Source organism: Girardinichthys multiradiatus, chromosome 2 (assembly GCF_021462225.1).
Source record: "Girardinichthys multiradiatus isolate DD_20200921_A chromosome 2, DD_fGirMul_XY1, whole genome shotgun sequence".
Taxonomy (NCBI): domain Eukaryota; kingdom Metazoa; phylum Chordata; class Actinopteri; order Cyprinodontiformes; family Goodeidae; genus Girardinichthys; species Girardinichthys multiradiatus.
In genome coordinates this window covers 11,336,176-11,363,235 of record NC_061795.1, presented here as the reverse complement: position 1 = coordinate 11,363,235, position 27,060 = coordinate 11,336,176, and the positions used below count along the sequence as shown (strand labels likewise).

General features: G+C 43.1%; 1 protein-coding gene across 6 annotated transcripts in view; it reads left to right on the top strand.

Annotated features, from left to right (window-relative positions):
- The window catches only part of LOC124882907, an 81,985-nt gene that overhangs the window by 35,646 nt on the left and 19,279 nt on the right, over positions 1-27,060 (top strand). For 5 of the 6 annotated variants that reach the window (XM_047389601.1, XM_047389660.1, XM_047389625.1 and 2 more), the window contains one exon: positions 25,779-25,921. The gene's annotated coding sequence lies outside the window, so the exon portion shown is untranslated. Of the gene's footprint in view, positions 1-25,778; positions 25,948-27,060 lie in introns of all 6 variants that reach the window. The other variant, XM_047389592.1, reaches the window with a different exon arrangement.

Sequence of the window (27,060 nt, the reverse complement as noted above, 5' to 3'; positions counted from 1 at the left end):
GTTTCTGCCTCCATTCACTCCGTGTCTGATACTCGGACACACACACACACGCTCACACACACCCACACACACATTCATGGATTACCATCTTTGTGAGGACTTTTCATTGACTTCCATTCATTTTCATTCGTTTCTATGGCCTAAACCTGACCCGACCCCCTAACCCTTTGATCATCTTCATAGGAGGCAACTACTGGCGGCCATTTTGTGTTGAGTACTTAAACAGCATGTCGGCTGTTCTAACAGCTGGACAACAGTGATTAAATTTAAAAGGCAATTTCATAGACTTTGGCATATAGGCTGTTAGCGCATCAGAACCTGGAACAAATCGCCATCAGAACCAGACCCAAACTCCATCAGAACCTTATCCAAAATCCATCAGAATCAGATGGAAACTCTATCAGAACAGGGTACAAATCTTCATCAGAACCATGTACAAACCTCCATCTGAAATAGGTCCAAATTCTATAAGAGCCAAGGAGAAACATTCATCAGAACCAGGTCCAAACTCCAGCAGAACCAGGAACAGATCTCCATCAGAACCGGACACAAACTCCATCAGAGCTAGTTAGGAACCCTCCATCAGAACCATACCCGAACTCCATCAGAACCAGGAGGAATTCTGTATCAGGACCAGTTAGTCACCCACTATCAGAACCAAGTCCAAACTCAATCAGAACCAGGAGGAACCTTTTATCAGAACCAGGTCCAAACTCCTTCAGAACCTGGCAAAAAGCTCCATCACTACAAGGAAAGAAAAACTCCATCAGAACCAGATCCAATCTCCATCAGAACCAGTTAGGAACCTTCCATCAGAACCGGACACAAACTCCATCAGAACCAGATCCAATCTCCATCAGAACCAGTTAGGAACCCTCCATCAGAACCGGACACAAACTCCATCAGAACCAGTTAGGAACCCTCCATCAGAACCAGACCCAAACTCCATCAGAATCAGGAGGAATTCTGTATCATGACCAGTTGGTCACCCACTATCAAAACCAAGTCCAAACTCAATCAGAACCAGGAGGAACTTTCTATCAGAAGCAGGTCCAAACCCTTCAGAACCTGGCAAAAAGCTCCATCAGTACAAGGAAAGAAAAACTCCATCAGAACCAGATCCAATCTCCATCAGAACCAGTTAGGAACCCTCCATCAGAACCGGACACAAACTCCATCAGAACCAGTTAGGAACCCTCCATTAGAACCAGATCCAAACTCCATCAGAACTAGGAGGAATTCTGTATCAGGACCAGCTAGTCACCCACTATCAGAACCAGGTCCAGACTCAATCAGAACCAGGAGGAACCTTCTATCAGAACCAAGTCCAAACCCCTTCAGAACCTGGCAAAAAGCTCCATCAGTACAAGGAAAGAAAAACTCCATCAGAACCAGATCCAATCTCCATCAGAACCAGTTAGGAACCCTCCATCAGAACCGGAAACAAACTCCATCAGAACCAGTTAGTCACCCACTATCAGAACCAGGTCCAAACTCAGTCAGAACCAGAAAGATACCTCTATCAGAACCAGTTCCAAGAAGAATCAGAACCTGTAATAAATCTCCACAAGAACTGGACCCAAACTCCATCAGAACCAGGAGGAAACTTCTATCAGAACCAGGAACAAATTTCCATCGGAACCTTGTACAATTTTTCATCAGATCCAGGTACAAACGTCTATCAGAACCAGGAAGAAACAGCCATCAGAACCAGGTCCCAACTCCACCAGAACCTGGCAAAAAACTCCATAAGAACCTTGAACAATTCTATACCTGAACCATGTACAAGCATCCATCAGAACAAGACCCAAACTCCATCAGAACCAGGAATAAATCTCCATCAAAACCAGACCCAAACTCCATCAGAACCAGGAGGAATTCTCCATCAGGACCAGTTAGGCACCCAATATCAGAACCAGGTCCAAACTCAATCAGAACCAGGAAGAATATGCTAATGTTAGGATTGTAGCTTCTCTTTCTCCTCTCTTAGCTAAAGAACACTTTTGCGTTTTTTAGGCAATTTCCTGTTTGTTTTTGTGTTTCTTCAGCGTATTTGTTGTTATTTCCTTTTTTCTGAAATTTCTCCTATTTTCTTATGTGTTTTAGCACTGACTTGAACTTCTTAGTCTATATTTTTGCTTCAGTCTATGCTTTTTCAGCTCATCTATGGCAGCTCTTTCCTGCTTTTTTAAAGTTTTTGTCAGTTCTTGCATTTCAACAACTCTTTCAACAAGTAGTTTTGAGGTAACTTTAAATTGTTAAGCTGTTTTATAGGTAATAGTCTTCCTGCTTAAACAGATCAGATGAGTTTTTCTTTGCTGTTTCTGCTATTTCTACTAATTTATCAGATTTCAGCAGATTTTCTGCAGTCAATTTCAGCTTTTTTCTGCCAGCTTTCAGCTAAAAAATTCAGCTTACAGCATTCACACTGCATTTTCGTAGGAAATGCAAATTTTTCTAGTTCTTATTCTGGTTGCTTCCGTACACTTTTTGATTCGCTACTACTTCTGCATACTTTGTGCTATTTCTGCCGTTCAACTTTTACAATATTCTGCTCATTCTGCTCTTTCCGGCTATGTCTTTTGGTATTTATATCTTTTATACTTTTTAAAATATTCAGCTTTTTATGAATTTTTTGCTCCCATAGGAATGAATGGAAAATGGCAAAAATTCTGCTAAAACTTCACTGTTTTTGCCATTTAACTACTTCCGCATACTTTCAGCTAGAAACACCATTCAACTTTTAAAATGCTTTCACAACCTTCTGCTATTACTGTTTAAGTCAACTTTTTGATATCTTTTACAGTTTTTCTACAATTTGGTTTCAAACTTTTTAAACATTTTTTCAGATTTTCAGTTTTATAATGTAATCCTATGACGGAATGTTCGTGTCGCTAGAGTGTATGCTCTAGGTTTTTGAATAACTTGAAAAAGAACGAACAAACTCTCTTCACTCGCTCAATTTTCAATCTACCTATACAAATTATACATCAAAACGTAGGAATCTCTTTCGCGATTAAGAAAATGTCACCCTCATTGATGTGGGACACATAGTTTTCCGGCAACATGCCCCGAAGCAACACAAAGTCAACACACCCTCTATAGGAAATCTATAGGGATTTCAGAAAAAATCAGAGCAAAAATCCTTAAAGTCACATGTTTTCGAATCGCCGCCTCTCGTAAACCGTTCGAGGTAGAGACATGAGCCTTGTGCAGATTTATCTTCAGACCTTGCTGGCACTCACAGTGAAGGAATTTTTTTGATAAGTTTTATCGTTTTGTCATAAAAAGGGTTTGTTTAGGAGTACCAAATCTATCCTTCCCAAAATCGCTTAAAATTGAAAAATTTCAAAATTATCCATATTTCTACCCTGTCATATCTCCTACATGGATTCATGTAGACACATGAAAATCTCCAGGATTGTTCACCGATCCCTGCTGATACCTACGGTCCAAAAAGTATTTGGATACCTTTTATCGTTTCCTCGTGACGTAATTTTGTTTGAGAGAGAAAAATTCATCTTCACCCAGTTTAAAAATGGTCAAAATGATCCACTTTTTCACAGGGTCACATCTCCCAGACAGATTTTTGTAGAAACTTGAGAAGCTCCATGATTGTTCAGCAAGGCCTGTTGATTCATACGGTGCATGAATCAAATCGATAGCCCTTATAGTTTCCGAGTTATTAGACGTTGTTTGAGATCATGTTCAGGCATTTTTCTGTTTTTCTCCATTTTTCCCTTTCTTTTCACCTTGTGTTTGGCCTTTAATATTATATTTTCAGCAAAATCTTGTTAATATTCTTGTTCCCCTGCCCGTTCTGAGAAAAACGGTCCAAGAATGACGTCGATAGCCCTTACGGTTTCCGAGTTATGAGCGGTAGTTCGGGAGCATGCGCCTCCATGTTAAAAGCCCAAGCCAGGGGGAGACAATAATGAGGTGCTGCATTAGAAATGGTGCAGGTGTCAAGTTACACTGACGCTCTTTCCTGATTGGCTGATTCATTCTTCAGTTTTCTATTTATAGCTCTGTGTATCTCCTACTGTCTATGTCTGTGTATGATTCTGTCTTTGTTTCTGCCTCCATTCACTCCGTGTCTGATACTCGGACACACACACACATACGCTCACACACACCCACACACACATTCATGGATTACTATCTTTGTGAGGACTTTTCATTGACTTCCATTCATTTTCATTCGTTTCTATGGCCTAATCCTGACCCGACCCCCTAACCCTTTGACCATCTTAATAGGAGGCAACTACTGGCGGCCATTTTGTGTTGAGTACTTAAACAGCATGTACTGCTGTTCTAACTGCTGGACAACAGTGATTAAATTTAAAAGGCAATTTCATAGACTTTTGTATATAGGCTGTTAGCGCATCAGAACCTGGAACAAATCTCCATCAGAACCAGTTAGGAACCCTCCAGCAGAACCAGGAACAAATCTCCATCAGAACCAGACCCAAACTCCATCAGAACCTTATCCAAAATCCATCAGAATCAGATGGAAACTCTATCAGAACAGGGTACAAATCTTCATCAGAACCATGCACAAACTTCCATCTGAAATAGGTCCAAATTCTATAAGAGCCAAGGAGAAACATTCATCAGAACCAGGTCCAAACTCCAGCAGAACCAAGAACAAATCTCCATCAGAACCGGACACAAACTCCATCAGAGCTAGTTAGGAACCCTCCATCAGAACCATACCCAAACTCCATCAGAACCAGGAGGAATTCTGTATCAGGACCAGTTAGTCACCCACTATCAGAACCAACTCCAAACTCAATCAGAACCAGGAGGAACCTTTTATCAGAACCAGGTCCAAACTCCTTCAGAACCTGGCAAAAAGCTCCATCAGTACAAGGAAAGAAAAACTCCATCAGAACCAGATCCAATCTCCATCAGAACCAGTTAGGAACCTTCCATCAGAACCGGACACAAACTCCATCAGAACCAGATCCAATCTCCATCAGAACCAGTTAGGAACCCTCCATCAGAACCGGAAACAAACTCCATCAGAACCAGTTAGGAACCCTCCATCAGAACCAGACCCAAACTCCATCAGAATCAGGAGGAATTCTGTATCAGGACCAGCTAGTCACCCACTATCAGAACCAGGTCCAGACTCAATCAGAACCAGGAGGAACCTTCTATCAGAACCAAGTCCAAACCCCTTCAGAACCTGGCAAAAAGCTCCATCAGTACAAGGAAAGAAAAACTCCATCAGAACCAGATCCAATCTCCATCAGAACCAGTTAGGAACCCTCCATCAGAACCGGAAACAAACTCCATCAGAACCAGTTAGTCACCCACTATCAGAACCAGGTCCAAACTCAGTCAGAACCAGAAAGATACCTCTATCAGAACCAGTTCCAAGAAGAATCAGAACCTGTAATAAATCTCCACAAGAACTGGACCCAAACTCCATCAGAACCAGGAGGAAACTTCTATCAGAACCAGGAACAAATTTCCATCGGAACCTTGTACAATTTTTCATCAGATCCAGGTACAAACGTCTATCAGAACCAGGAAGAAACAGCCATCAGAACCAGGTCCCAACTCCACCAGAACCTGGCAAAAAACTCCATAAGAACCTTGAACAATTCTATACCTGAACCATGTACAAGCATCCATCAGAACAAGACCCAAACTCCATCAGAACCAGGAATAAATCTCCATCAAAACCAGACCCAAACTCCATCAGAACCAGGAGGAATTCTCCATCAGGACCAGTTAGGCACCCAATATCAGAACCAGGTCCAAACTCAATCAGAACCAGGAAGAATATGCTAACGTTAGGATTGTAGCTTCTCTTTCTCCTCTCTTAGCTAAAGAACACTTTTGCGTTTTTTAGGCAATTTCCTGTTTGTTTTTGTGTTTCTTCAGCGTATTTGTTGTTATTTCCTTTTTTCTGAAATTTCTCCTATTTTCTTATGTGTTTTAGCACTGACTTGAACTTCTTAGTCTATATTTTTGCTTCAGTCTATGCTTTTTCAGCTCATCTATGGCAGCTCTTTCCTGCTTTTTTAAAGTTTTTGTCAGTTCTTGCATTTCAACAACTCTTTCAACAAGTAGTTTTGAGGTAACTTTAAATTGTTAAGCTGTTTTATAGGTAATAGTCTTCCTGCTTAAACAGATCAGATGAGTTTTTCTTTGCTGTTTCTGCTATTTCTACTAATTTATCAGATTTCAGCAGATTTTCTGCAGTCAATTTCAGCTTTTTTCTGCCAGCTTTCAGCTAAAAAATTCAGCTTACAGCATTCACACTGCATTTTCGTAGGAAATGCAAATTTTTCTAGTTATTATTCTTATTCTGGTTGCTTCCGTACACTTTTTGAACCGCTTCTCCTTCTGCATACTTTGTGCTATTTTAACCATTCAAATTTCACAATATTCAGCCCTTTCAGGACATTCCGGCTATATCTTTTGGTATTTATATCTTTATACTTGTTAAAATATTCAGCTTTTTATGAATTTTTTGCTCCCGTAGGAATGAATGGAAAATGGGAAAAATTCTGCTAAAACTTCACTGTTTTTGCCATTTAACTACTTCCGCATACTTTTAGCTAGAAACACCATTCCACTTTTAAAATGCTTTCACAACCTTCTGCTATTACTGTTTAATTCAACTTTGTGATATCTTTTACAATTTTTCTACAATTTGGTTTCAAACTTTATTACAATTTTTTCAGATTTTCAGTTTTATAATGTAATCCTATGACGGAATGTTCGTGTCGCTAGAGTGTATGCTCTAGGTTTTTGAATAACTTGAAAAAGAACGAACAAACTCTCTTCACTCGCTCAATTTTCAATCTACCTATACAAATTATACATCAAAACGTAGGAATCTCTTTCGCGATTAAGAAAATGTCACCCTCATTGATGTGGGACACATAGTTTTCCGGCAACACGCCCCGAAGCAACACAAAGTCAACATACCCTCTATAGGAAATCTATAGGGATTTCAGAAAAAATCCGAGCAAAAATCCTTAAAGTCACATGTTTTCAAATCGCCGCCTCTCGTAAACCGTTCGAGGTAGAGATATGAGCCTTGTGCAGATTTATCTTCAGACCTTGCTGGCACTCACAGTGAAGGAATTTTTTTGATAAGTTTTATCGTTTTGTCATAAAAAAGGTTTGTTTAGGAGTACCAAATCTATCCTTCCCAAAATCGCTTAAAATTTCAAAATTTCAAAATTATCCATATTTCTACACTGTCATATCTCCTACATGGATTCATGTAGACACACGAAAATCTCCAGGATTGTTCACCGATCCCTGCTGATACCTACGGTCCAAAGATTATTTGAATACCATTTATCGTTTTCGCGTGAAGTAGGTTTGTTTGAGAGTGAAAAATTCACCTTCACTCGGGTTAAAAATGCTCAAAATGATCCACTTTTTCACAGGGTCACAACTCTCAGACAGATTTTTGTAGAAACTTAAGAAGCTCCATGATTGTTCAGCAAGGCCTGCTGATTCATACGGTGCATGAATCAAATCGATAGCCCTTATAGTTTCCGAGTTATTAGACGTTGTTCGAGAGCATGTTCAGGCATTTTTCTGTTTTTCTCCATTTTTCCCTTTTTTTCACCTGGTGTTGTGCCTTTAATATTATATTTTCAGCAAAAACGTGTTAATATTCTCGTTTCCCTGTCCGTTCTGAGAAAAACGGTCCAAGAATGACGTCGATAGCCCTTACGGTTTCCGAGTTATGGGCGGTAGTTCGGGAGCATGCGCCTCCATGTTAAAAGCCCAGGCCAGGGGGAGACAATAGTGAGGTGCTGCATTAGAAATGCTGCAGGTGTCAAGTTACACTGACACTCTTTGCTGATTGGCTGATTCATTCCTCACTGTTCTATTTATAGCTCTGTGTATCTCCTACTGTCTATGTCTGTTTATGATTCTGTCTTTGTTTCTGCCTCTATTCTCTCCGTGTCTCACACTCGGACACACACACATGCTCACACACACCCACACACACATTCATGGATTACTATCTTTGTGAGGACTTTTCATTGACTTCCATTCATCTTCATTTGTTTCTATGGCTTAAACCTGACCCGACCCCCTAACCCTTTGATCATCTTCATAGGAGGCAACTACTGGCGGCCATTTTGTGTTGAGTACTTAAACAGCATGTACTGCTGTTCAACAGCTAGACAACAGTGATTAAATTTAAAAGGCAATTTCATAGACTTTTGTATATAGGCTGTTGGCGCATCAGAACCTGGAACAAATCTCCATCAGAACCAGACCCAAACTCCATCAGAACCAGGAGGAATTCTGTATCAGGACCAGTTAGTCACCCACTATCAGAACCAAGTCCAAACTCAATCAGAACCAGGAGGAACCTTCTATCAGAACCAGGTCCAAACTCCTTCAGAACCTGGCAAAAAGCTCCATCAGTACAAGGAAAGAAAAACTCCATCAGAACCAGATCCAATCTCCATCAGAACCAGTTAGGAACCCTCCATCAGAACCAGACCGAAACTCAATCAGAACCAGGAGGAACCTTCTATCAGAACCAGGTCCAAACTCCTTCAGAACCTGGCAAAAAGCTCCATCAGTACAAGGAAAGAAAAACTCCATCAGAACCAGATCCAATCTCCATCAGAACCAGTTAGGAACCCTCCATCAGAACCGGACACAAACTCCATCAGAACCAGTTAGGAACCCTCCATCAGAACCAGACCCAAACTCCATCAGAACCAGGAGGAATTCTGTATCAGGACCAGTTAGTCACCCACTATCAGAACCAGGTCCAAACTCAATCAGAACCAGGAGGAACCTTCTATCAGAACCAGGTCCAAACCCCTTCAGAACCTGGCAAAAAGCTCCATCGGTACAAGGAAAGAAAAACTCCATCAGAACCAGATCAAATCTCCATCAGAACCAGTTAGGAACCCTCCATCAGAACCAGACCCAAACTCTATCAGAACCAGGAGGAATTCTGTATCAGGACCAGTTAGTCACCCACTATCAGAACCAGGTCCAAACTCAATCAGAACCAGGAGGAACCTTCTATCAGAACCAGGTCCAAACCCCTTCAGAACCTGGCAAAAAGCTCCATCGGTACAAGGAAAGAAAAACTCCATCAGAACCAGATCAAATCTCCATCAGAACCAGTTAGGAACCCTCCATCAGAACCGGACACAAACTCCATCAGAACCAGTTAGGAACCCTCCATCAGAACCAGATCCAAACTCCATTAAAACCAGGAGCAATTCTCCATCTGGACCAGTTAGTCACCCACTATCAGAACCAGGTCCAAACTCAGTCAGAACCAGAAGGATACCTCTATCAGAACCAGTTCCAAGAAGCATCAGAACCTGGAATAAATCTCCACAAGTACTGGACCCAAACTCCATCAGAACCAGGAGGAAACGTCTATCAGAACCAGGAACAAACAGCCATCAGAACCAGGTCCCAACTCCACCAGAACCTGGCAAAAAACTCCATAAGAACCTTGAACAATTCTATACCTGAACCATGTACAAGCATCCATCAGAACAAGACCCAAACTCCATCAGAACCAGGAACAAATCTCCATCAAAACCAGACCCAAACTCCATCAGAACCAGGAGGAATTCTCCATCAGGACCAGTTAGGCACCCAATATCAGAACCAGGTCCAAACTCATTCAGAACCAGAAAGAAACCTCTATCAGAACCAGTTCCAAGAAGCATCAGAACCTGGAATAAATCTCCACAAGAACTGGACCCAAACTCCATCAGAACCAGTTAGGGACCCTCCACCAGAACCAGACACAAACTCCATCAGAACCACTTAGGACCCCTCCATCAGAACCAGATCCAAACTCCATCAAAACCAGGAGGAATTCTCATTCAGGACCAGTTAGTCATCCACTATCAGAACCAGGTCCAAACTCAATCAGAACCAGGAGGAACTTTCTATCAGAACCAGGTCCAACATTCCTCAGAACCAGACCCAAACTCAATCAGAACCAGGAGGAATTCTTCATCAGAACCAGTTAGGAACCCTCCATCAGAACCAGACCCAAACTCCAGCAGAACCAGGAACAAATCTCCATCAGAACCGGACACAAACTCCATCAGAACCAGTTAGGACCCCTCCATCAGAACCAGACCCAAACTCCATCAGAACCAGGAGGAATTCTGTATCAGGACCAGTTAGTCATCCACTATCAGAACCAGGTCCAAACTCAATCAGAACCAGGAGGAAACCTCTATCAGAACCAGGTCCAATCTCCATCAGAACCTGGAATAAATCTCCACAAGAACTGGACCCAAACTCCATCAGAAGCAGTTAGGGACCCTCCATCAGAACCAAGTCCAAACTCAATCAGAACCAGGCGGAAACTTCTATCAGAACCAGGAACAAATCTCCATCAGAACCGGACACAAACTCCATCAGAACCAGTTAGGACCCCTCCATCAGAACCAGGAGGAATTCTGTATCAGGACCAGTTAGTCACCCACTATCTGTTGATAGCTCTGTTGAGCCATCCATTCCCTTAGCTCTTAGCAGCCATGACTTTATGGGATTCTTCTTAAATAAAATTGATTCTATTAAAAAGAAATTCTTTGACATACTCCCGAAGATGATTACTTCATTCTCAGCAAGTGAGACAACATTAGAAATAACTGCAGAACCTGATTTGTGTTTGGACTGTTTTGATCCTGTGAAGCTTCCTGAGTTATCAGAAATATTAGCTTCATCTAAACCGTCAAACTTGTATGTTAGACCCAATCCCAACCAAATTATTTAAGGAAGTGTTCCCTCTGATTACCAGCCCCATTTTAGATATGATTAATCTATCTTTAGTCAATGGATATGTACCACAGGCTTTTAAGTTAGTTGTAATTAAACCTTTACTTAAGAAACCTTCGCTTGATCGAGATGACTTGAAAAATTACAGACCTATATCCAATCTTCCATTCTTATCTAAAATTCTTGAGAAAATAGTTGCTAATCAAATGTGTGAGCATTTACACAGCAATGGCCTGTTTGAAGAGTTTCAGTCAGGCTTCAAAGCTCATCATAGCACAGAAACAGCTCTGCTGAAAATCACTAATGATATTCTTATGGCCTCAGATAATGGACTTGTGTCTGTACTTGTCCTGTTAGATCTAGTGCTGCATTTGATACAGTCAACCATAATATTCTCTTAAAAAGGCTGGAATATGCTGTAGGGTTCAGGGGAACAGCGCTAGGCTGGTTTATATCTGTCTGACAGATTCCAGTTTGTTCATGTAAATGATAAATCATCTTTAAACTCCAGGGTTAATTGTGGAGTACCACAGGGTTCAGTACTTGGGCCAATTCTCTTTACTACATATATGCTTCCAATAGGTCAAATTATCAGGCAGCATGGGCTAACTTTTCACTGTTACGCTGATGATACTCAGCTTTACTTATCCATAAATCCTGATGAGCCCAACCAGTTAGATAGACTACAAGCATGTCTTCAAGATATAAAAACTTGGAAGACTTTAAATTTTTTGCTTCTAAATTCAGACAAGACAGACGTTGTCATCTTTGGACCGGAGTCTTTAAAAAATAAACTGCTTAGTCAATCACTTAACCTGGATGGCATTAAATTGACCTCCAGTAATAAAGTAAAAAACCTTGGTGCATTTCAAGAATCCCTCATGAGGACAAAAATATCGAGGCACGTGACGTCGCCCAGTACGGCGGAGCCAGGGTCCCACCGCGGAGCCAGGGTCCCACCCTGGAGCCAGGCCTGTGGTCGGGACTCGCCGGAGAGCGCCTGGTGGCTGGGTTGCTCCTTGTGGGACCCGGCCGGGCCAAGCCCGAACGAGAGACGCAAGGCCATCTCTCAGTGGGCCCACCACCTGCAGGGGGAACCATGAGGGACCGGTGCAAAGAGGATTGGGTGGCGGACGAAGGTGGAGACCTCAGCGTCCCGATCCCCGGATGCTTAGGCTGGCTCTAGGACGTGGAATGTCACCTCGCTGGGGGGGAAGGAGCCTGAGCTTGTGCGGGAGGTCGAGAGATATCGACTAGAAATAGTCGGGCTCGCCTCCACGCACAGCGTGGGCTCTGGAACCCATCTCTTTGAGAGGGGTTGGACTCTCTTCTACTCTGGAGTGGCCCACGGGGAGAGGCGGCGGGCTGGTGTGGGTTTGCTTGTTGCCCCCCAGCTCAGCCAACTCGTGTTGGGGTTTACCCCAGTGGATGAGAGGGTCATATCCCTGCGCCTCCGGGTTGGGGATAGGTCTCTGACTGTCGTCTCGGCCTACGGGCCGAGCGGTAGTGCGGAGTACCCGGCATTCTTGGTGTCCCTGTCGGGTTGCTGGATAGTGCCCCTCCCGGGGAATCCATTATTCTGCTGGGGGACTTCAATGTCCATGTGGGAAATGACAGTGACACCTGGAGAGGTGTGATCGGGAGGAATGGCCTCCCTGATCTGAATCCGAGTGGTGTTTTGTTATTGGACTTCTGTGCTAGTCACAGATTGTCCATAATGAACACCATGTTCAAACATAAGGGTGTCCATCAGTGCACTTGGCACCAGGACACCAAAGGCAGGAGGTTGATGATTGACTTTGTTGTCATATCATCAGACCTTCAGCCGCATGTTTTGGACACTCGAGTGAAGAGAGCGGCTGAGCTGTCCACTGATCACCACCTGGTGGTGAGTTGGATCCGCTGGAAGTGGAGAAAGCCGGACAGACTTGGCAGGCCCAAGCGCATAGTGAGGGTCTGCTGGGAACACCTGGCGGAGCCCTCGGCCAGGGATATATTAAACTCCCACCTCCGGGAGAGCTTTGACCAGATTCCGGGGGTGTTGGAGACATAGAGTCCGAGTAGACCATGTTCTCTGCATCTATTGTCGATGCTGCTGCCCATAGCTGTGGCCGTAAGGTCTGCGGTGCCTGTCGTGGCGGCAATCCCAGAACCCGGTGGTGGAAACCGGCAGTAAGGGATGCTGTCAAGCTGAAGAAGGAGTCCTATCGGCTGTGGTTGGCTTGTGGGATTCCTGAGGCGGCTGACGGGTACCGTGAGGCGAAGCGTGCTGCGGCCCAGGCTGTGGCAGAGGCAAAAACTCGGGCCTGGGAGGAGTTCGGTAAGGTCATGGAGAAGGACTACCGTTTGGCCTTGAAGCGATTCTGGCAAACAGTCCGGCGCCTCAGGAGGGGAAAGCAGTGCGTCGCCAACACTGTTTATAGTGGGGCTGGGAGGCTGCTGACCTCGACTGAGGACATTATCGAGCGGTGGAAGGAGTACTTCGAGGATCTCCTCAATCCTGCCATCACGCACTCCGTGGTGGAAACAGAGGCTGGGCACTCAGGGTTGGACTCTTTCATCACCCAGGCTGGAGTCACCGAGGTGGTTAAAAAGCTCTGCGGTGGCAAGGCTTCGGGGGTGGATGAGATCCGCCCTCAAATCTCTGGATGTTGTTGGGCTGTCATGGTTGACACACCTCTTCAACATTGCGTGGCGGTCGGGGACAATGCCTCTGGACTGGCAGACTGGGGTGGTGGTCCCCCTTCATAAGAAGGGGGACCGGAGGGTGTGTTCCAACTACAGGGGTATCACACTCCTCAGCCTCCCTGGTAAGTCCTACGCCAGGGTATTGGAGAGGAGAGTCTGGCCAATAGTCGAACCTCAGTTTCAGGAGGAGCAGTGTGGTTTTCGTCCCGGCCGTGGAACACTGGACCAGCTCTATACGCTCTACAGGGTGCTCGAGGGTTCATGGGAGTTTGCCCAACTCGTTCACATGTGTTTTGTGGACCTGGCTGTGTCCCTCGTGATGCCCTGTGGGGGTGCTCCAGGAGTATGAAATCGGGTGCCCTTTATTAGGGGTCATCCGGTCCCTGTACGAGCGGAGCAGAAGTTTGGTTCGCATTGCCGGCACTAAGTTGGACCTGTTCCCGGTGCATGTTGGACTCCGGCAGGGCTGCTCTTTGTCACCGGTCCTGTTCATAACTTTTATGGACAGGATTTCTAGACGCAGCCAAGGGCCAAGGACCCAGGGGGTGCGGTTTGGGGACCAGTGGATTTCGTCTCTTCTTTTTGCAGATGATGTGGTCCTGCTGGCCCCCTCTAGCCAAGACCTATAGCATGCGCTGTGGTGGTTCGCAGCCGAGTGTGAAGCGGCTGGGATGAAGATCAGCTCCTCCAAGTCCGAGGCCATTGTTCTCGACCGGAAAAGGGTGGCTTGTCCTCTTCAGGTTGGAGGGGAGTTCCTGCCTCAAGTGGAGGAGTTTAAGTATCTCGGGGTCTTGTTCACGAGTGGGGGAAAAATGGAGCGGGAGATCAACAGACGGATCGGTGCGGCTGCCGCAGTAATGGGGGCACTGTGCCGGTCCGTTGTTTTGAAGAGAGAGCTGAGCCGAAAAGCAAAGCTCTCAATTTAGCGGTCAGTCTACGTTCCTACCCTCACCTATGGCCATGAACTTTGGGTCTTTACCGAAAGAACGAGATCCCGGTTACAAGCGGCTGAAATGAGCTTCCTCCGTAGGGTGGCCGGGCACTCCCTTAGAGATAGGGTGAGGAGCTCGGCCGCTGCTCCTCCACATCGAGAGGAGCCAGTTGAGGTGGCTCGGGCATCTATACCGGATGCCTCCTGGACGCATTCCTTGGGAGGTGTTCCAGGCACGTCCTTCTGGGAGGAGGCCCAGGGGATAGCCCAGGACACGCTGAAGGGACTATTTCTCTCGGCTGGCCTGGGAATGCCTTGGGCTCACCCGGAGGAGCTGGAGTAGGTGTCTGGGGAGAGGGACATCTGGGTGTCTCTGCTGAGTCTGCTGCCCCCGCGACTCGGTCCCGGATAAGCAGAAGACGATGAGTACGAGTACCTTGGTGTTATTTTTGACCAGTCATTTAAATCTTATTTTAAACAGGTTTCTAGGATTTCCTTCTTTCACCTCTGGAACATTCCTAAAATTAGAAATATCCTATCCAGGAGTGACGCTGATAAACTAGTTAGGTGTTAGGTATTGATTAGTCAACTCAGAGGCAAGAACGATACAGAGTCAGATTTACTTGCAGCAAGGGTAGCTCACTTTGCAGTGCAAACTACAAAGTGTTGGCACCCCTCTCTCTTTATTTATACATGCTGGTTCACACACAGTTCAACAAACATTCAGGGTGTGTGTGTGTGTGTGTGTGTGTGTGTGGGGTCAGAAAGGTTAGGGTTCATGTGTCTTGATTATAAACAGAGAGGGAGTGAGGACTTGGTACGAACAGAAAAGGAAGATGAGTTGTATCCTGGAAGCCAGATGAAGCTGGAGGAGCTGGAGCTTTCCTGCAGCTTTCCTGGGTGACTAGTAAGATCTGATATGGGCCATTCCAGTGCCTGGACTTCCAGTGTTTTCTCCTAGATTCTCTGACCAGAATCCAGTCGCCAGGAATAAAGGACTGGAGGGTGGAAGTGGCTGTTCCTGGTAATGCAGCCTTCACCGTCTGTGAAACCTGAGAAAACACAGTGGACAGATTTTGACAGTAAAACAACATCCTATCTTTACACAAAGATGTGGGAAAAAATGATCTTGGCATTATCCCCATGTTACTTTATTCTGACATTCCCCTCTTCTGGCGCAGGGTCCAACCCATGCGACAATGCAGCAAAAGGTTTAAACAAAAATGTTCTAGTAACCAAGATCACATTACATAGAACCAAATAAATTAATTCTGACATAACTATGTGTCTCTATGAATTTAACGAAACCAACATAAATAAAATCCAGATGTTTTTAACTGCAACACAGTTCCATTAACAACAAAACACAAACTTCATGCGTTGTACAGTTTATCAATATTTCACTTAGGAATAAGTCCCATATCATCCTGATTTCTCTTGTATGAAGATAAGTATTAGATTAATGGAAATCTAATGTAATTCTGATGCATACACTCTACAAATTTAATCTAATAAATAATTCCTGTCAAGTATGAAATCATAACTGATTCTTTATCAAAATATATTGCTTACTTTTGGCATATCTTGAACTGTCAGTTAGCTTAATGGCACCAGGGAAAACTTTCAATCTAATAAATCACCAATGATTCTGTATGCAAAACTAATTGTTTTTAAAGTTTTAACTATTTCATTAACCTTTTTATAGTAAAACACATAAATCTAAATGTCATGCTACATCCTTTATCATTATACAAAAAACATGTTTTTAAGGCAACAATCACTACAAGCATTTTGATTCTTTTGTCTCTTAAACAGTGTGAAAACTCAGGAAGGAAGGTGCTGAGCATTTCCATGAAAGTGAAAGCATGAACCAACCTGGTAGGTGGGCAGAGTCAGGCAGAACTAACCTCTGGTGGGCAGCGTATGGGCGGGACCCACAGTTTCTTCATTCCAACCCATCAAAGTGTACCTTAAACTGCAAAACTGTTAACATACCTACCTCAGAAACAAGCTGCTTCTTAACTCTCCTGAAAACTCAAAGTTTCAATCAATCTGGGATTTAGAAACATTATTCTAAACATGGATTATTGTGTCATGCAACAAAGATTCATTCCAACAAAACAAAGACAAAACATCAAAGACAGACAAATGGCCAAATTTGAAGCTTCAAGAATTCAAAGTAATTTTTAACAATCTCTTTTCATAATATGCTTTCTCAGTCATATCTTTTAATGCTGTAATTGATCAGTTTTGTTATGACAATCTTCAGGATCCTTTTTAAGATGAGTGCACATAGTCCAAAGAGATCTCAAACTATTTAGAAGCACAGCAACAGTTTTCTCTTAAATGAATCCAAATTTACTGATGCTCAAACCCTTTGCCAATTCTTTGTACTGTAACTCTGTAATAATAATAACTACAACCCTGAAAGTTATTGTTATAGTTTTCTTTTTGTTTGGCTCAATTTGATCCCAGCTGTATTCCAGAATTTCTCTGCTCAGGTTAAATGCAAACAAGTATTTTAAGCCGGCGTTGACATTTTTATGGTATACCCAAACAAAACAAAAACTGCAGTGTTTGACTTAATCAGAAATTAAGATAAGAAGCTTGACTCCAAACTGGACTTTGTTCCACATAGCGTTTAAAATGGAGGACACATATAATTTTTCTTAATTTGGCTATTTAAATTTTGAGAGTTGGGGAGAACATTTTTACTAGAACCCCTCTTTAATAATCCAAATGCTGATAAATGTTCCAATATTTTATGATTTAGTAATCTGAAATTACCCTGTGTACGTTTCTACTCCTATGTATTCTTTTAATCTTTAAACCCTAAGAAATCAAACAAGGAGACTGGAGTTTGAGCCGACCATTCTCTTTAGTCTTGAGAGAGCCTTTATTATTATTTTTTTCTTTTCCTAAAATGAAGGATTTTACTTGTCTTTATTTTGATATAAAAATCCTAACCTTGGTTCCAGAACAAAATTCTTCAACCCCAATCTGTGTCCCCCAGAGTAGAAATTTTGAGTATTATTGCATTTCAAAGCCACCAAATGACTGGAACCCATCATTGGCTTAGATCTGTTTTACTTTTTGTGTGGTACCACTGTCCGATCAGGTTCTTTCTTACCTTCAAAAATTACCCAATTTTTCCCATTCTCATTTTAAAGGTTTATTTTACCAAGGATAATGTGTTTAACAAAACCAATTACTCTCAAAAGTTTAAAATGTTTTAGCCAGTGATATCTTAGAAAACAAGTGTTTTAATATTCCTATGCAGCACAGAACTAATTAGGTTTCCTTTCCTTCACCAAAGGGAGAAAAAAAAGAACCTGCAGAACCAAGCCTTTCATAGTTTTTGTCAGGACCTGATATAAGGTACAGTGTAAATCAACACGCTGCATGAACCAGAAGAAGGAAGGAAGAAAAACTAATATAACCTCTTCCCAGCAGCTGCTGTGAAAAACAATGAATTTGTACCTTCCATAAGTGTAAATTAGCACTTGCGGACAAAAACTGCACCCCGCTGTAAGTACTGTGTCAGAGACTGAATGAAGTCCATCTGCAGTAAAATTAAGCCTGTTTTCATGAGGTCTCTACCCATTAGATTTACGGGATACAAACTCTGACAACAGAAAATAATACCTGAAGGAGAAGCCCATCAGGTGTTACGCATGCAATGGGTTTAGAAAATGTTCCTTCATGAGATCTGTCCTGAGAATGACATAGAAACACATGGTTACTGCTGAGTTTTGGAAATGTAACTTTCTCTGCATTTTAATAACTTTTAATAACTATAATAATTGAACCTGAATATTCCACGACGAAAGAGAACTTGCATCTCTGAAATAATTAACTGGAAAGTATCAAATGAGTTATCACCCTTTTGACGATACTTTTCCAACCCTAAAATAATATTTTAACCTGCTATATCTGTCCACGTCAAGCAAGCATGTCACATGAGCAGCAGTTAATAAGCGTTCTTCGTTGCCGAAAATAGGAAAAGATTTATGCAAATGTGTGTGTGTTTGTACGTTACCCCCATCAGATTCTAAATTGCTCCAAAGTCAGACTGTCATGGCACACAGTCCTCTATCAGTCCAAAAACAACCCAGGCCCTTCCCAGGTCTGTTGGTGAGACATTCACTCCTTCTTTGTCCACTTTAACTTCTCCAGAAGGGAGAAAGAACTTTGCTCCGGCCTGTTTCTCTTCTGCCCGCATAAAATGTGCTTTCAATATAAATCCAGTGTATCGCTCTTCTGGCTCTGCAGCAGCATGGATCGTTGTCCATCTTAGTGGGTTTGGGCCAGACTTCTTCTGAGTTTCGTTCAGGTGGAAACTCAAACTGTGATTTGCAGCAAGCAGGCAGGCAGGCAGACCCTCTCTCTCTTACAGGCCATGATGAAGAAGCCTCTCTGGCGGAGTAGCCATGGGAAGGGGAGGTTTCCAAAGTCCAGACTGAAAAACGCAGATGTTGCACTCAAATCCCATATATGTGTGTGTGCGTGTGAGAGAGAGAGGCAGAAGAAAAAGTTTAGAATAGTTTCAGATTTTGCACACAGAAGTATTATCAGTCAGTCAGTCAGTTGTCCACCTGCCTGTCACTTCCTTTCATAACATGCACTATACTCCTTTCTTTTCCGACTGATCACAATATTTAAGACAAACGAAACTTCCTGCAGGAAAGTTTTAACTCTTTAACACCTTAATTGATGCACTCTGTGATTTTTAATCTTTTTCTTATGTTTTTTACTTTTCTCATCTCCATCCATCAACTGTTTTACTTGAAACTATTTCAACTATTTAACTTATTTACGCTCAAACTCACACTCTGTGAAAAACCAAACTTATCTTCCCAAGTTAAAGCAAATTTAACACAATCATCCCCACCTTTTCTTTTCATTTTTTAGGAGATGATGGTTACTGTGTAATAAAATAAAAAATAATAATAATATACATTATATCATACAGAGCAACTTCTCACCCAAATATATTTGTAGACAAATAGTTCGCATCCAATCGGCCAGAAGCCGCAGGCGGGCATAAGGACTCCCCTCCGTAAAATGGAGGTGGACTGAGGACAACGTCTCCAGGCTGGCCAGGCGTCCGTGTCCCCTCCTGCAGTTTCCTCTGGCACGTTACATCAATTATAGTATGAATGTCCCAGATAAAAGGTCACTGGCATGAGACTTATGGGGAGGACATTAACACGCCCTTCTACTGCGACTAGTTCGCAGCGCTGTTAATTTTCTGGAATGAAATCCGACCTTAATCCCCAAAGTCCCCACTACGTAGTTTTAATCTGGGCAAAAGAAAACACAGGACCAGCAGAATCTTGCTATGATTCTTCCAAAAATGCTTAGTCTTCCAAACACACACAACATCACTCACACAGTTAGTATTTTAACATATTTATGTCCCTTCAGCAATATGTATGGTCGACCTAGCTCCCTTATTATTCAACATTTAATTTCATTTCCTTCCGGCGAAATGCTACCAACCAAATTATCCAGTTCCCTTACGGCGGAACTACCTAGTCGTTTGTGATCTCCTTGCGGCGAGATCCTACCTAAATTTATCGCTATTTCCTTCCGGCGAAATAAAACCTATGCAATTGCTGTCTCCTTATGGCGAGACACTACCAACGACTTTTTCTTATCTTAGCGCTTATTCTATTTTAAAACTGTCTCACCTCGAAGTTGACGTCTTGGTGACTCTCTGGATCCTCTGAGAGTCACTGTTAAAGCAAATAAAATAAGGTTATTGAAATCTCTCCGGCTCGAAGGACCAAGTTAATGTTAGGTATTAATTAGTCAACTCAGAGGCAAGAACGATACAGAGTCAGATTTACTTGCAGCAAGGGTAGCTCACTTTTACAGTGCAAACTACCAAGTGTTGGCACCCCTCTCTCTTTATTTATACATGCTGGTTCACACACAGTTCAACAAACATTCAGGGTGTGTGTGTGTGTGTGCGTGGGGTCAGAAAGGTTAGGGTTCATGTGTCTTGATTATAAACAGAGAGGGAGTGAGGACTTGGTATGAACAGAAAAGCATAACTCACTCGTCTCCCCCATATCCCTTTCTGTGGCATGTAGGAGGGAAAAGCACTTAGAGCAGACATGAGTGATAAACAATACAAAGGTTTTCAAACCCTAACACTAGTCCATGCATTTGTTACTTCAAGGTTGGACTATTGTAATTCTTTACTATCAGGATGTCCACAAAATGTAGTTAAAAGCCTACAGCTGATTCAGAATACTGCAGCAAGAGTTCAGATGAAAATTAAAAAGAGATCATATTTCTCCTATTTTAGCTTCCCTTCATTGGCTCCCTGTCAAATTTAGAATAGAATTTAAAATTCTCCTCCTCACATATAAAGCCCTTAATGATCTAGCTCCATCATACATCAGAGATCTGAGTGTTCCATATGTTCCTGACAGGGCACTTTGTTCTCAGACTGCAAGTTTACTGGTGGTTCCTAGAGTCTCTAGAAGTAGAATGGGAGGCAGATCCTTTAGTTATCAGGCTCCTCTCCTGTGGAACCAGCTCCCAGTTTTAGTCCGTGAGGCAGACACCCTGTCTACTTTTAAGGCTAGGCTTAACACTTTCCTTTTTGATAAAGCTTATAGCTTGAGTGGCTTAGTTAATCAGGGAGGGAGCCTTCCTCCCTCCCTGTTGGTTGGAGTAAGGGGGAGTCAAGTTTAGCCTAAACCGGCTCAGTTATGGTTGAGGTGCAAACACACACTCCATTTCTACTACCTGTATGACCCCTTCTCTTTTCCAATGTTATAATCAGTCTGACAGAGAGAGTTATCCCAATACTTGTAGTTTTTAGTATAACAATGACCATCAGTGGGACCCTTTGTGGAGTTCCTTGAGACGACATTGTTGTAAATAAGCGCCGTTTAACTAAATAATCTGAACTGAAACTATCTGTGTAGTTATGCTGCTATAGGCTTAGGCTGCTGGAGGACATAACGACCACTTTCACCCTCTTCGCTACATTCTCACACTACTCTCCAATTTTGCATTATTTGCTGTTATTTCATCTTTTAACCTTGTTCTCTTTATTCTCTTCCTAGAAGCTACACATGGCCTGGCTCTGTTTCTACCTGTGACACCTTTCTGGAGAGGGGAATCGTCCCAGCTTCTGCTGGCAACAACTTAATGCTCACCCTCTACCAATGATCCACATAGCCCTGTCTTTTAGTGTTTAACCCTTTCTCTCTCCTAGACATGGCGATTGACTGAGCTTAACTGTAACAAACTCTATGTGCTCTCTTTCAGACTCTAACCTTGAAAACTGGCTCAGAGTTTATCTGTTCTTTCTTTCTAGGTGAAACGACTAAAGGAGCTACATCCATCAACATTTACTTTTCCTTCCCATAGAAAGTACTCCAGGATCAGTGCTTCTGTGTTCTTTTTGTGTCTCTGCTCTTTTCTCTCAAACCCCCAGTCGGTCGTAGCAGATGGCCGCTCACACTGGGCCTGGTTCTGCTGGAGGTTTCTTCCTGTTAAAAGGGAGTTTTTCCTCTCTGCTGTCGCTACATGCATGCTCAGTATGAGGGATTGCTGCAAAGTCAACGCCAGCCACTGTCCACTGTCTCTACATGCTCATCCGGGAGGAGGGAATGCTGCAAGTCACTGACTGGATGCAATCTGCTGGGTTTCCTTAGATAGAAAAACTTTTTATCCAATTTGAATAAAAAGCTAACTCCGACTGCACTGTTCAATGGTTAGGATTAATTGGAATGTATGTACCTGACTGTTGTGAAGTGCCTTGAGACAACATGTGTTGTGAAACTAGACTCTGTCATATCAACATGATGAAACTGTATCACTCAAGAGAAAATGATCAAGTTTCTGATAGTCAGGTTGATTCAGTTTCACCTATAGCCTGTATGGCTTCAAATCCTACCAATGAGAAGTGGGTCATGCAAAAAGGTGCTTCCCAGCTTGCAAGGCTTAATAATAGTAAGGTTTTGTCTAACCTACCCCACTATTTGTCACATTTACCAGCTGACCAGGCTCAAGACGTTGAGAAACTCATGCTAGACTTCACACCTAAAAGACCCTCTAGGCAGTTTGCCTACAGAGCCAACAGGTCTGTAGATGATGCAGTCAACCTAGCCCTTCACTTCATCCTCCGGCACCTGGACTCCACAGGAACCTATGCCAGGATCCTGTTTGTGGATTTCAGCTCTGCCTTCAACACCATCGTCCCAGTTCTGCTACAGGAGAAGCTCTCCCAGCTGAGTGTGCCCGACTCCACCTGCAGGTGGATCACTGACTTCCTGTCTGACAGGAAGCAGCGCGTGAGGCTGGGGAAGCACGTCTCTGACTCCTTGACCATCAGCACCGGTTCCCCCCAAGGCTGTGTTCTCTCTCCTCTGCTCTTCTCCCTGTACACCAACAGCTGCACCTCCAGTCACCAGTCTGTCAAGCTTCTGAAGTTTGCGGACGACAACACCCTGATCGGACTCATCTCTGATGGTGACGAGTCTGCGTACAGATGGGAGGTGGACCATCTGTTGGACTGGTGCAGCCAGAACAACCTTGAGCTCAACGCTCTAAAGACAGTAGAGATGGTTGTGGACTTCAGGCAGAGCCCAGCCCCACCTGCCTCCATCACCCTCTGTGACTCCACAATTGACACTGTAGAATCTTTCCGCTTCCTGGGAACCATCATCTCCCAGGATCTCAAGTGGGAGCCAAACATCAGCTCCCTCATCAAGAAAGCCCAGCAGAGGATGTTCTTCCTGCGGCAGCTGAAGAATTTCAACCTGCCAAAGACTATGATGGTGCACTTCTACACAGCCATCATTGAGTCCATCCTCACCTCCTCCATCACCATCTGGTACGCCGCTGCTACAGCCAAGGATAAGGGCATACTGCAGCGTGTCATTCGGTCTGCTGAGAAGGTGATTGGCTGCAGTCTACTGTCGCTCCAGGAACTGTACACCTCCAGGACCCTGAAGCGGGCAGGGAAGATTCTGGCTGATCCCTCCCACCCCGGTCACAGACTCTTTGAGACTCTCCCCTCTGGCAGGAGGCTGCGGTCCATCCGGACCAAAACCTCACGCCACAAGAACAGTTTTTTCCCATTTGCCACCAGCCTGGTTAACAAAGCCCGGAAACCACCCTGACACTCTCCCTTTCCCCCACACCCCCCCCTTTTTTGCTGACAGGACACCTGTAACCTGTAACTCTATGCGTTACATTAACGCTCAGCATGGACTCCTGCTTTACTTGCACTGCCATACTTGCACAATGATCACCTGCACTGTTGTATTGCTCTTGCATCTTATACTGCTCTATATTTACTCTCACTCACTTAAAACTGTGCACATGTATTTATATTATATTGTAGATATGTTTATACTGTTTAATTTGTACTGTATTGCAATGACTACGCCAAAACAAATTCCTTGTATGTCCAAAAACGTACTTGGCAATAAAGCTTTTCTGATTCTGATTCTGATGTCTATTCAGTGATGTTCCTACCCAAACAAATGTGCTGTCTCATGACATAGTTCTTACCAATCCAGTACCTATAAAACAGCGAGCATACCATGTCAATACTATAAAAAGGGAAGTTATGAAACAAGAAGTGAGGTACCTTGTTAAAACTGGACTTGCTATTCCAAGTTGTAGCCCATGTTTATTGGACATGAGGGCTGATGGAACCCCAAGGTTCTGTACTGAATTTCGAAAAGTGAATGCTGTAACAGTCCTTGATGCATATCCCTTACCCCTCATCGATGACTGTATCGATGATGTGGGGCCAGCTACATATGTCACTAAACTTGACATGCTAAAGGAGTACTGGCAAGTACCATTAACGAAAAGGGCCTCGAATATTTCTGCTTTTGTAACACCGGACAGTTTTTTTCAGTACACACTGATGCCTTTTGGGTTATGTAATGCTCCAGCTACGTTTCAAAGGCTTGTAAATAAAGTACTGGGAGGTGTGCCGAACTGCCGAGTGTACCTAGATGACTTTGTTATATACTCCAGTGATTGGACTGACCATCTTGCTACCTTGCGTGAGGTTTACAGACGCTGTCACGGCCTTTCTGTTTCCAAGCCAAAATAGTTCCAAAGAAAAAAGGCCGTTGGTGGCAACAGGTGGTCTGGTTTCTTGAACGCACTTCCGAGTATATTGTTTGAAAAATATCCTTTTATTTCTTGCAAAATTATAGGCAAAATGATAACCAGAAAATTCTTACAACTTAAATGTAAACGTAAATTGGCTTAAACGCATCTTACAAGGACAAAAAGTGGTCGAAAAGTGGTCAAAAAATAATTGTAAAAAACCTCACGTCATCACGCCGGACATTCTGATCCCACAAGCGCCGCACAGTGTGTTCTTAATCTCTTAAATTACTGGGAGGGGTTTAAAAGTTACCAAAGAAATCATAATAATTCTAAACAATTAATTTTATATCATCATTCCAAACAAACTGAAATATATTCTAACAACTTATAAGTAAATAGAACTTATGATTTACAAAATTGAACATAAATGGCCACAACAAATGCCTCGCAGCCGCCTCACTGACACTCTATCTCTCAAAATGTGAGTTTGGTAAAGGTAGCATTCTCTACCTTGGTCAACAAGTTGGTGGAGGTCAGGTGCGTCCTGTAGATGCTAAAGTCAAAGTCTCGGACTTTCCAGTTCCTTCTAACAGAAGGGAGCTCCGTTGATTCCTGGGGGTGGCTGAGTTCTATCGTCGCTTTTGTAAGAATTTTTCGACGGTAGCGGCCCCTTTAACTGCTTTGACCAGTCCTTCTAGACCTTTTACGTGGTCTGAGGAGTGCCAGCGTGCGTTTCAGAATCTGAAAGGATTGCTTTCTTGTTCTCCTGTTCTTTCCGCCCCAAATGTCAACCTGCCATTTAAACTGGAGGTAGATGCCAGTGCAGTTGGGGTAGGAGCTGTCCTGCTGCAGGAAGATAAAGATGGCATAGATCATCCTGTAGGTTACTTCTCAAGGAAGTTCAACCTTCATCAAAGTAGGTATTCTACTATTGAAAAAGAAACGCTTGCATTGCTTTTGGCATTGCAGCATTATTAGGTTTATCTTGGCTTGAGTGTGGAGCCCATAACAGTCTTCACAGACCATAACCCACTTGTCTTCCTTTGTAGGATGTACAATCAAAATCAGCGACTTATGCGGTGGGCTTTGATCATTCAGGAGTACAACCTCAAGATCTGCCATAAAAAAGGGTTGGAAAATGTTTTGGCAGATGCTTTGTCATGTATGTTTTGACCTTGCGTTTTTAGTTTTAGGCATACCAAACATTTTGTTTGGACTTGTAAGGGTGGGGTGTTACATGTCTGATGGACTGTGTGTTTCTCCCCCCTCTCCTTCTGTCTCCTGTCTCTCACAGGTTCAGAGTGCAGGGTGATGCCAATTTGCCTTGAGGGACCCAATCAGGCAGCTCTACATAAACTGCTCACCTGTAGGGCTAGGGGTGTGGCTTCACCTGGCTGGCTTTTTGGCACAGGCTTTGTTCTCCAGCATTGTTTCAAGGTTTGTGGTGGGAGTTTGTGGGCTAGGTAAGTTTGGGGTACCCTGTACATTTCCATCATGTAGTTTTTCTCTGTTATACACACTAGGTAAGTAGGTTGGTGCCACCCATGTAATGTTTTTGGCTTGTTTTGTTAGTCTAGAATAGCAGCTTTCTTTTCCTTTATTTCTTCTGGCTTAGTTTAGGTTACAGTTCGGCGCTGTTTTGTTTTATTTATTTCTTTGATTTGGCAAAACCTAACCGCCCCTTTCCCCCCAACCGGTTGTTCAATCCTCTTGGGGTCCGTTTTTTTGAAAAGAGGAAAATAAATCACATTGTACTACACTACCAGACTTTTTTTTTACTTTTTCTCTCTTGTGCCAGCTCCATGCACATTCTATGTGACAAACCTTAGTTATGCATGTGTCACTAAAGTTGGACAGCCCATGTCACCACAGAAACAGATAGACCCAAGTGAGGTCATAGTTAGTGCTTGGGGTTGCTTGATATGAAGTCCAGAAGCAGAGATATAGCAGAGAAAAAGACAGAAAATTAAATAGGTGGTGGGGGTAAGAGAGGGTGAGAGATATAAAGTTATGTAAGAAATATTTGTATGTGTGTGAGTGTGCATGTTTGTGTGTGACAGAAAAAAAATGTAAACATCATGCTGAGCTGTGCTTTACATTAGTGTCAGGATTTGCGTAACAGGGGACACTAGAATGCATATGAGCAGGCAGCATAGGTAAGTGAAATGATTTAATGAACAAAAACTTATCGAAGAAGGTGGCAAAAAACAAACATGGACAGGCTGGCAAGACAGGCTTGGCATGGGTGAAGGAAAGTACATGGATAGAGATGGTGATCAAATATGTTTCCGCCAGGAATGAACAGAACAGATGTGTGTATATAAAGAACAAGAACAAGGTGAAACAAGGAGACTGATTTGCTTAGTGCGGGTGAACCAAATAAAGTTGATTGACATACAGGAGAGAACAAAATGTGACTGGAGCAAAACAGAAAATCAAGGATACAAACTAATAGAAACATAACTAGAAAAACATGAAACTAAAGCAAAACCAGATCCAAAAACCTAACTTGACAAAACATGAACTAGAAGACAAAAACTAAAGCATGACCAGGTAAATGAAGAACAGAAGCATGA